The sequence below is a fragment of the Gigantopelta aegis genome, chromosome 4 (assembly GCF_016097555.1).
Source record: "Gigantopelta aegis isolate Gae_Host chromosome 4, Gae_host_genome, whole genome shotgun sequence".
Classification (NCBI taxonomy): domain Eukaryota; kingdom Metazoa; phylum Mollusca; class Gastropoda; order Neomphalida; family Peltospiridae; genus Gigantopelta; species Gigantopelta aegis.
In genome coordinates this window covers 44904722-44914549 of record NC_054702.1, presented here as the reverse complement: position 1 = coordinate 44914549, position 9828 = coordinate 44904722, and positions in this window count along the sequence as shown.

Here is a 9828-nt window from a genome sequence, read left to right as displayed (position 1 = left end):
CACCCTGCATAATTTACTGAACATGTGCCTGCTTTATCAATTTTGCTCATTTTCACAAATTAATTTGGTCTAACATATGACATATCAGACTCTGGGCTTTATGATATCTTAGTCCCAACCAACCATACCATCGATAACAAATTGTGTTAAATGGTTGTCATTAAGGTTTATCAATTAATAGAAATAGTGGGTTTTAGCAGCTTAATGGGCCACTACACAGACTAAGACAAAACAGTAACCCCTGAACAATTATCATACTGTCAATAATATAATACAGGTTGATTTTTATTGCCCGAATGAAACGAAAATGTCCGAATCTGGAACACAACGTATATTTAAATTTGCATTACTACCAAGACGCTATATAGGATTCCAAACAAATCAGTCTGCATTTTTACATGGATTACAACTAATATTGTGAGTAGAATGATGGAAATACATGGTAAAGATTTCAGGCCAGCTCATTTTGCCCGAAAGTGTCCATTGAACCCCCAGCTCTGGGGGAGTGACCCTCCACCCTTATGATGTTCCTAACGGCCAGGTATAACAATACAGAGACCCTTTCCCCAACTCGTCTCTTATGCTTATGATAGTCAAAAGTGCCATAAGACAGTCAGTGATAATTAATTTCAAGTGTTTTGATGCTATTTTTAATTGTTTATCAGTAAAAGGTAATTTTTCATGCTTATTATTCCTGTTATTTTTATATTGTAGTAGGGCCTAACTGGTTATTATAGTACTAGTTATTAGTACTAACTACTAGAACTAAGTACAGTTTTCAAAGTTTTATTTCAGGGATTTTCAGGAATCATATATATATATATATATATATGTAATAAGCAAAATATCGGAAATAAATTCCAGAGGACTAGGAATACTAGGATTGAAAGTCCTGTGGACCAGGAGTACCAGGAATAAAAGTCCCACGGACTCACATTCCTCGGAATCCACGTCCCACAGACTTAAATACCTAGGAATACAAGTCCCACAGACTAGGATTCTGAGGAATGGAAGTCCGATCGGACAAAGATTAAGAAAATCACAAATAATCAGATTGTGATTTACCGTCAAAATATAAACTTATAAAACATATTATTAAAAATTATGTTGGTATATACAGAAATTGTCTTTTACTGTTCGCCAAATGTTAAGTTTTTTGGAGTTACCAGTTTTCATATATATATATATATATATATATATATATATATATGTAAAACAATTTTGGGCTACATATTGCTATTTAGATATATATTTCTACGTGTTGAACACATGAACACATAGCCTACTTTATACCTGTAGTTGCATTATATACTTTAAAAAAAGACAGATATTCGTCCTACTTCAATATGCTGACAAAAATGTAAGACGATTACAAAAATTCACTCACGTATCTGATCCACAAGTCTTTGACGTAAAAACCGGCCTCGGTGGCGTCGTGGCAGGCCATCGGTCTACAGGCTGGTAGGTACTGGGTTCGGATCCCAGTCGAGGCATGGGATTTTTAATCCAGATACCGACTCCAAACCCTGAGTGAGTGCTCCGCAAGGCTCAATGGGTAGGTGTAAACCACTTACACCGACCAGTGATCCATAACTGGTTCAACAAAGGCCATGGTTTGTGCTATCCTGCCTGTGGGAAGCGCAAATAAAAGATCCCTTGCTGTCAATCGGAAGAGTAGCCCATGTAGTGGCGACAACGGTTTTCCTCTCAAAATCTGTGTGGTCCTTAACCATATGTCTGACGCCATATAACCGTAAATAAAATGTGTTGAGTGCGTCGTTAAATAAAACACTTCTGTCTTTGACGTAAAAAAAAAAATTAAGTTGATACTCAAACTTAAAAATAATATTTTTACATAGAGATTTGAACCCACAATAATCTTATCCATTACACGTATACTTCCATCACACTACGAGGGAAGGCTGCCAAACCCTCACTTTTTTCTCGTGTCTTTCTGGCAGCTCGTGAAAATTGCAGAGTATAACAAACGGACATCTAATTTGCCGGACTTGTATTTCTGTCACTGTTGTAGAAGGAATTTAAGTCCGGTAGGAATACAAGTCCTAGGATAAAAACAACTTTAAAATAAATCAGGTATGAAAGTCCGGGTAGGACTATGGTTCCTAAGCTATGGAGGTCCGATAGGACTACTGTTCATACGGACCTGCGTTCCTTTTACACCGGCCCGTGCATATGGCCCCAGTGTAAGATCAAGGCCAATTGGAACTTTGTTAGGTTTATAATTAATTATAAATATCGCAACATTTCGTGGATTACTTTAATATTTGGTATACATTTTAATCAAGTGATAATCTCTAAAATTCACATCTCTGTGTTCATGATACTTGAGATACTAGAACAAGGTAAATTTATATATATGTATATAATTCAGGGCTCGACCTCAGTGGTAGCCCGGGGTATTTGGCTACCCATGTGTGGCTCGGGCTACCAGATTTCTAAACTCAGTAGTCCGCCATTATTATTCAATTATTTAACTCAGTTTAAAGCTGCTCTTAAAGACTCGTTCCAGCAAGTGCACAACGACTGGTATATCAAAGGCCGTGGTATGTGATGTCCTGTCTGTGGGATGATGAATATGAAAAATTCTTCGCTACTAATGAAAACATGTAGCGGGTTTCCTCTCTATAACTGTGTCAAAATGACCATATGTTTGACATTCAATAGCCAATGATTAATATATCAGTGTGTTTTAGTGGCTCGTTAAAAAGATACAAAAACCAGATATCCCGAATAACATAAATTGATTATACACTGGATTTTCGGGACATTTTGAAGTTTGGTCATTCACAACCCAGGCACCCTTTCCTAAAAACGTACCTGAATTTCATTCAGTGTCTGTTTAAACGTTTCTAAGATTAATTATATTTTAAGAAAGAAAAGAAGAAAATACTGGAATTAGAAACTGAAGTGATATTTATTGCCATTCGATGTCATGGGAATTGCTTTTTGCACGTGTTAGCGTTAATGATAATGGCTATAACTTCATGTTTGCAGCCCACGGGAGCTGTTTGCAAACATCACATCGCTTCACACTTATTGTAACACAAGACATTGTTTGTATGGAATCTTTTAGCGACACGCCTCCTTTAATTATTAATCGTTTTACGACTCCCGTTACAACTCGTTGTTATTGCTTTTCTCCAAGTTTAACAAATGCAGTGAACGTCTAGAAGACCCACACACACAATTAGAAACGAAACTTGATTCATTCATACAGATGATACGTTTACATGTACTAGCTTAATGTGCCAAACATTTCACACAAATGCCATTTGTTCGTTTAAGCTAGCTAATGGAAAGCGAAATAAAACTTTGCATGAAACTGATTGGAGAAAAAGCGATGGATTGTGACAGTGTGTCATTTCATTTCAACTTATCTTCTTGCTTATATCCAATTAAGGTTCAAGCACGCTGTCCTGGGCACACACCTCAGTTATCTGGGCTATCTGTCCAGGACAGTGGGTTAGTTGTTAATTGGTTAGTGGTTAGTGAGAGAGAGGAGGGTGTAGTGGCCTTACACCTACCCACTGAGCGCTAAGAACTCGCTCTGTGTTGAAGCCAGTACCGGGCTGTGAACCCTGCACCTACCAGCCTGTAGTCCGATGGCTTAACCACTACGCCACCGAGGCCGGTAATTATTACCACACGGACCTGGGAGAGCAGTCATTGCCCACCTAATAAAATTAACAAAATATTAACTGTATTTGCTTTAAAAAAAAAAAAAAAAAAAAAAAAAAAAAAAAAAAAAACCTTACAGTAAATTAAATTATCGCGCCCAAACCTCACCAATTGAAATCTTATAGTGCAGTGATTAATGCCATTAAAATATGAAAATAATTTTTTTTAAAGTTTTTAAAATATGAAATGAATTGCATAATATACAAAGAGAAATATGGCAGGTAATATATTTCTATATATAGGTATATTTTTACATTCAATAATCAATGCTTAAAAAGGAAGGAAGGAAGGAAAAGTTTTATTTAACGACGCACTCAACACGTTTTATTTACAGTTATATGGCGTCAGACATATGGTTACGGAGCACAGTGATATTGAGAGAGGAAACCCGCCGTCGCCATTTCATAGGCTACTCTTTTTTATTAGTAGCAAGGGATCTTTTATATGCACCATCTCACAGACAGGGTAGTACATACCACGGCCTTTGTTACACCAGTTGTGGAGCACTGGCTGAAATACATTGGTAAAATACCATCCGTAACTACATCTCTTGTTTAAGTTATCTTATATACTAGTATTACCCTAATTAACAAAAGGCAAAAACATTTCGAATGACAATAATAATATTCAAACATTTTAACATGTTTATAAATTCATTCTACAAACGCAAGGAATTATCCCTTCCATTCCCGCTCCTCCCACCCCTGCCCCACCCCTGCCCCCCACCCCCAAAAACCCCAACATCAACCGAAATACAATATTGTAATCATTTACCAGTTATGGCCTGTTTGAGTAGTAAACTATATAGTAAACCGTTATTTAGGTATCTTTCCTTTTACCGCCCATTACCATAGTTTGACACCCAATAGCCGATGTATTTTGTTCGTGCTGGGGTGTCGTTAAACATTCATTCATTCATTCCTTTTACCGTGTTTCCTTTTAACTATATAGTAAACCGTTATTTAGGTATCTTTCCTTTTACCGCCCATTACCATAGTTTGACACCCAATAGCCGATGTATTTTGTTCGTGCTGGGGTGTCGTTAAACATTCATTCATTCATTCCTTTTACCGTGTTTCCTTTTAACTATATAGTAAACCGTTATTTAGGTATCTTTCCTTTTAGGGTGTATACTACCAAATCAAATCCCATAGACGACAATAGTAACATATGTGGCTGAAACTCCTACCTGCAACGTATCAACCGACATAAACGCCACGGATATAAATACTACCACCCCTTACACTTAAAGTGAATCAGAAAAAATTGGGGGTCAAGCTGCTCGTTTCTGAGATAACGGGTAGCGTCTATGACTACCCTAGTTTCGCACAAAATTCGAGTACTTTTTTTTACAGGTACCCCATACATGTTTCAAGCACAAGGCTACTTGACACATTGGTACTAGATGAAATAAAATTGCACTTTTTTTTTACCCAGATGAAATTATTATTTTTTACAACCAACAGACTCACATTTATAACCAATCACAGGACTTGTGGTGTTCACTTCTCTATCAAAAGTTGGGTGCACCTCGAACTTTGACCCAGCCGGAAGTTATTTGGTTTAGTACTACCTATACTGATAACATACATTTTTCAAAAAGTGTCCAGCTATGTGTCTTTATGACAACCAGGATCTGGTGTATTCTGACATAAACTGACAACCTCACTGAAACTGTTGTTTCTACAGTGCAACCTAATATAATGTACACCTCAAAAAGCATATATATTGCATATAGTTTTGTACAAATGCAATATGTCATATTAAACAACAAAATGTTTTAAAATAAAACTCCTGAAGATATTTACTTTCAGTTGGGTGTGTGTACTCAGGTATATATGTAGAGACAACAGAGATAGTCAGAGTACCTCTACCCCTTTGAAGAATTCCATTAAAACACATGCACTTGATTGACCCCTAGATTATGAAGACCTTAACAGGCACATCAAAGAAATATCAGTATTAAAAAAATACACTGTCTAAGGAAGGAAACACAAACATGACTGTACCTGTATGAAGTAATGACTTAATGTCCTGAACATTAGTGTTGGGAGGAAATCCTGTATGCTGGGTGTGGGTGTCTTCAAGTTACCAGGTGTGGGAATTTCAAATCCATCGGCCATGCTGATTTTCATAATGAACCATCAAAACTATTGGCAGCCACCAATATTCCTGACTATATTTTATTTATAGCCTACTGTAGTTGGAGGTTTTAATAGTTGTGATATCTGGAATAATCATGCAGCTTTAACACATTTATTTTTGATTAATTACTGAAAAAAACTATTTTTAAAGGACAAAATTACCCGAACATCTATTTTCTTGCATTATTTTCTAATCCGGATGAATACAATATGTACATTAGATATATTCCTACAATCTGTAATCCAGCATTTTATTTAGCTAGTAACATTAGGTAATACAGCTTTAACAATAAAATAAATTATCAACTTAAACCAAGGCAGATAATCAAATCTGAAAAAATTGGTTCTGAATCTAGTATAAACTCAAAATGCTTTTCATGAGAGCTAACTAAGTGATTATTAAAAAAAAAAAAAATATCTGGAGATCTAAGTATATGTTTAACAACCTTATTGTTATGTACAAATAAGAACAGAAGGCACAATAGTGACAACAAATTTAATTATGTTTTTGGTAAAGTTTTTCTTCAAATTTACTTTAAATTTTGCCTAAAACTACAAATTTGTCTAAATTATAACTTAGCACCCTATAAATATGTCAAAATTACAATAAAAATCAACTTCTTTACAAATTTGAGTTTTCAGAATTTCATACATAACAAATTAACAATGTTAATAAATTGCTATTAAAATCTTTTTTTTTTTTTTTTTTTTTTTTTTTTTTTTTTTTTTTTTTTTTACCCCCAGATCAATTTAACAATGACAAGGGTGGGGCGCCTTGCATCATTGCCTTACAATGAGCTAATATACATAATTATATTATATACACATGGTTACAATAGTACATAATACATACACATATTATACAATCTTAAACCAACATTTACAATAATACACATATACACTAACATTCATGTACATAGAATAGAGGTTTAGCTTTATATATATAAATACATACATACATATATATATTGTACCAAAAATATTTACTTTTTGTATAGCATAATCTTTCATAAATGTGAGATTTAGGCATAATTTTTTTTAAAACTCAAACATTAAGTTGACACGCCCATACGTTATTTCTAAATAACATTTGGTCTGAGGAATGAGAGATTAAAATCTTAGTTCAGCTTGCCTATATATAATACCATATTTAAGAGCAGTTGTATATGGCAAGTCAAATACCATGTAAAAGAAATTATTGAAATCTTTACAGTATGAAATATAGGCCAAAACCAACTTTTCTTCAGTGCTAACTTTGATTCAAACTCCATTCAGAGCCATGTACAGAGATTATTGTCAAGGTCAAGGTCATTGTGAACTTGCATGATCGAGTGATGGCTAATTAATCAACCAGTATAGTTTAATTAAATAAAATGACAAAATCATAATATTTTTTATTATGCACTGAATATGTGCTATAGGGTGTATACTACCAAATCAAATCCCATAGACGACAATAGTAACATATGTGGCTGAAACTCCTACCTGCAACGTATCAACCGACATAAACGCCACGGATATAAATACTACCACCCCTTACACTTAAAGTGAATAAAAATAAATTGGGGGTCAAGCTGCTCGTTTCTGAGATAACGGGTAGCGTCTATGACTACCCTAGTTTTGCACAAAATTCGAGTACGTTTTTTTACAGGTACCCCATACATGTTTCAAGCACAAGGCTACTTGACACATTGGTACTAGATGAAATAAAATTGCACATTTTTTTTACCCAGATGAAATTATTATTTTTTACAACCAACAGACATAGTTTAGTAGTTTAGGTTTAGTACTACCTATACCGCCCATTACCATAGTTTGACACCCAATAGCCGATGTATTTTGTTCGTGCTGGGGTGTCGTTAAACATTCATTCATTCATTCATTCCTTTTACCGTGTTTCCTTTTAACTATACAGTAAACTGTTATTTAGGTATCTTTCCTTTTACCGCCCATTACCATAGTTTGACACCCAATAGCCGATGTATTTTGTTCGTGCTGGGGTGTCGTTAAACATTCATTCATTCATTCCTTTTACCGTGTTTCCTTTTAACTATATAGTAAACCGTTATTTAGGTATTTTTCCTTTTACTTTGTTTCCTTTTAACTGTTTCTTTTACATTATTCAAAGTTTTACATTTTATAAATGTACAAAAATAATAATTGCAGTCGTTGAAATTTGATGAGGGCTTCGTAAGTCGGACCTATATCTAGAATTTACATTATAAGTAATAAAACATGGTTTCGCTCCTTTAACAAGCCAGTGCACTTCAACAGTGTCTTCAAAACCGGTAAACATCCCATAGTTAACACTCTTACGTCAACAGATCCCAAATTAGTGATAATGAAGTCAATTTATCTAAATTACTCGTCTAGCGATCTATGGCCGATGTCATGTTTCTACCCATATGTTTAGGATTATAATCGCACTGCGCCGAACTGTGATCCCTTAGGAAAAGTGCTTTCTGTGACAGGCTAGAAAATCATGGCATCAAGTAAATTGTAGGGAACCAGTCTAGAAGACACGTACCGGAAGCATGCAACTCCGCACAGCTTGAAGAATACACTGGTGCTAATCGGCGAAGGTATCCCACATATGATGGTCGCGGGTTTCCGGTTTTACACGAATTCAGTAGTATCGCTTCTCAGTAGGAAGTTGCCAGCAGGTGACCGGTTTGCCCAAGACAACTTGTTTGGTCCTTCGTATTAAATAGGTATGGGTATATACCTTACATCTTCACGATTACAAAGTCAACAAAACAGTATACACATTAGAAAAATGCTATTAGCTCTGGAACCTCTCCCAGTGCATAGGATTCCCCGCTAAACATATTGTTGCGTGCATGCTGTGTGTCGGAATGCTGTTGGTGGAGTCGGGCAGGGAAAATGCATGATTACTACACGGTGGGAATGTCTTCCTGCCCATATTGGTACATGGTGTTTTCCACTTCGAAGGGAGGAAAGAAATGCTTTATTTAACGGCGCACTCAACACATTTTATTTACGGTTATATGGCATCAGACATATGACTATGGACCACACATATTTTGAAATAAAAAAACCTGCTGTCGCCACTTCATGGCAGCAAGGGATCTTTTATATGCACCATTCCACAGACAGGATAATACATACCACGGCCTTTGTTACACCAGTTGTGGAGCACTGGCTGGAACGAGAAATAGCTCAATGTTTCCACTTCGAAAGAAAGAAATGTTTTATTTAACGACGCACTCAACTTCGAATGCTCACATATGTAAAACACTGTTTCAAAAACCCAGTAACTTAGATACACCACCTGTAAAGTTAAGACACACGCCCGTGTTGTGATCAGAGCTGATATAGCTAGTTGCTCTGTGCAAGACAGACCCGATTGTTTAAGTTAAAAACAATTTATTTATTTATTTTTACTTGGCACACTATCCCATTTCCTTCTTCATTGTCTTTCTCTCTTCACGTTCTAAACCGGTTTCAGAACTAATCTGTATCATGAACCATTCCCATATATATTTTCAATTCAATTCAATTCATTCATATGCTGTACACAAAATTGGGTAATAAATAAAATATCACACTCCTTTTCGTATTATATACATGTATATATAATAATAATAACTAGGGCCAGTGCTATAAATATTGCAGAATACCCTGGGGAATGACAGCAATTGGTGTCTCTCTCGTGCCGTAATTTCCGGAACGTCCATGGCTGTTGGGTTGGTTAAACAATAATGATTCTGACGAACATGTTAGCGATGAGAATGGCCAACGGGCTAATACCACTTTCTACACAACATGATAATACCACAGTCTGCATGTCAAGTACATAGTAACAATAGATAAACATAACATAACAAAAAATAACAGACATACACGAAGAATACTAAACAGACACAAAGTACCTGAATGATACTAATCTTAATAAGGTAAATAACAAAAGAAACACTAAATCAGTTGTGTGTTTAACATAGTTATTCGACATTTGAGAGAGAAA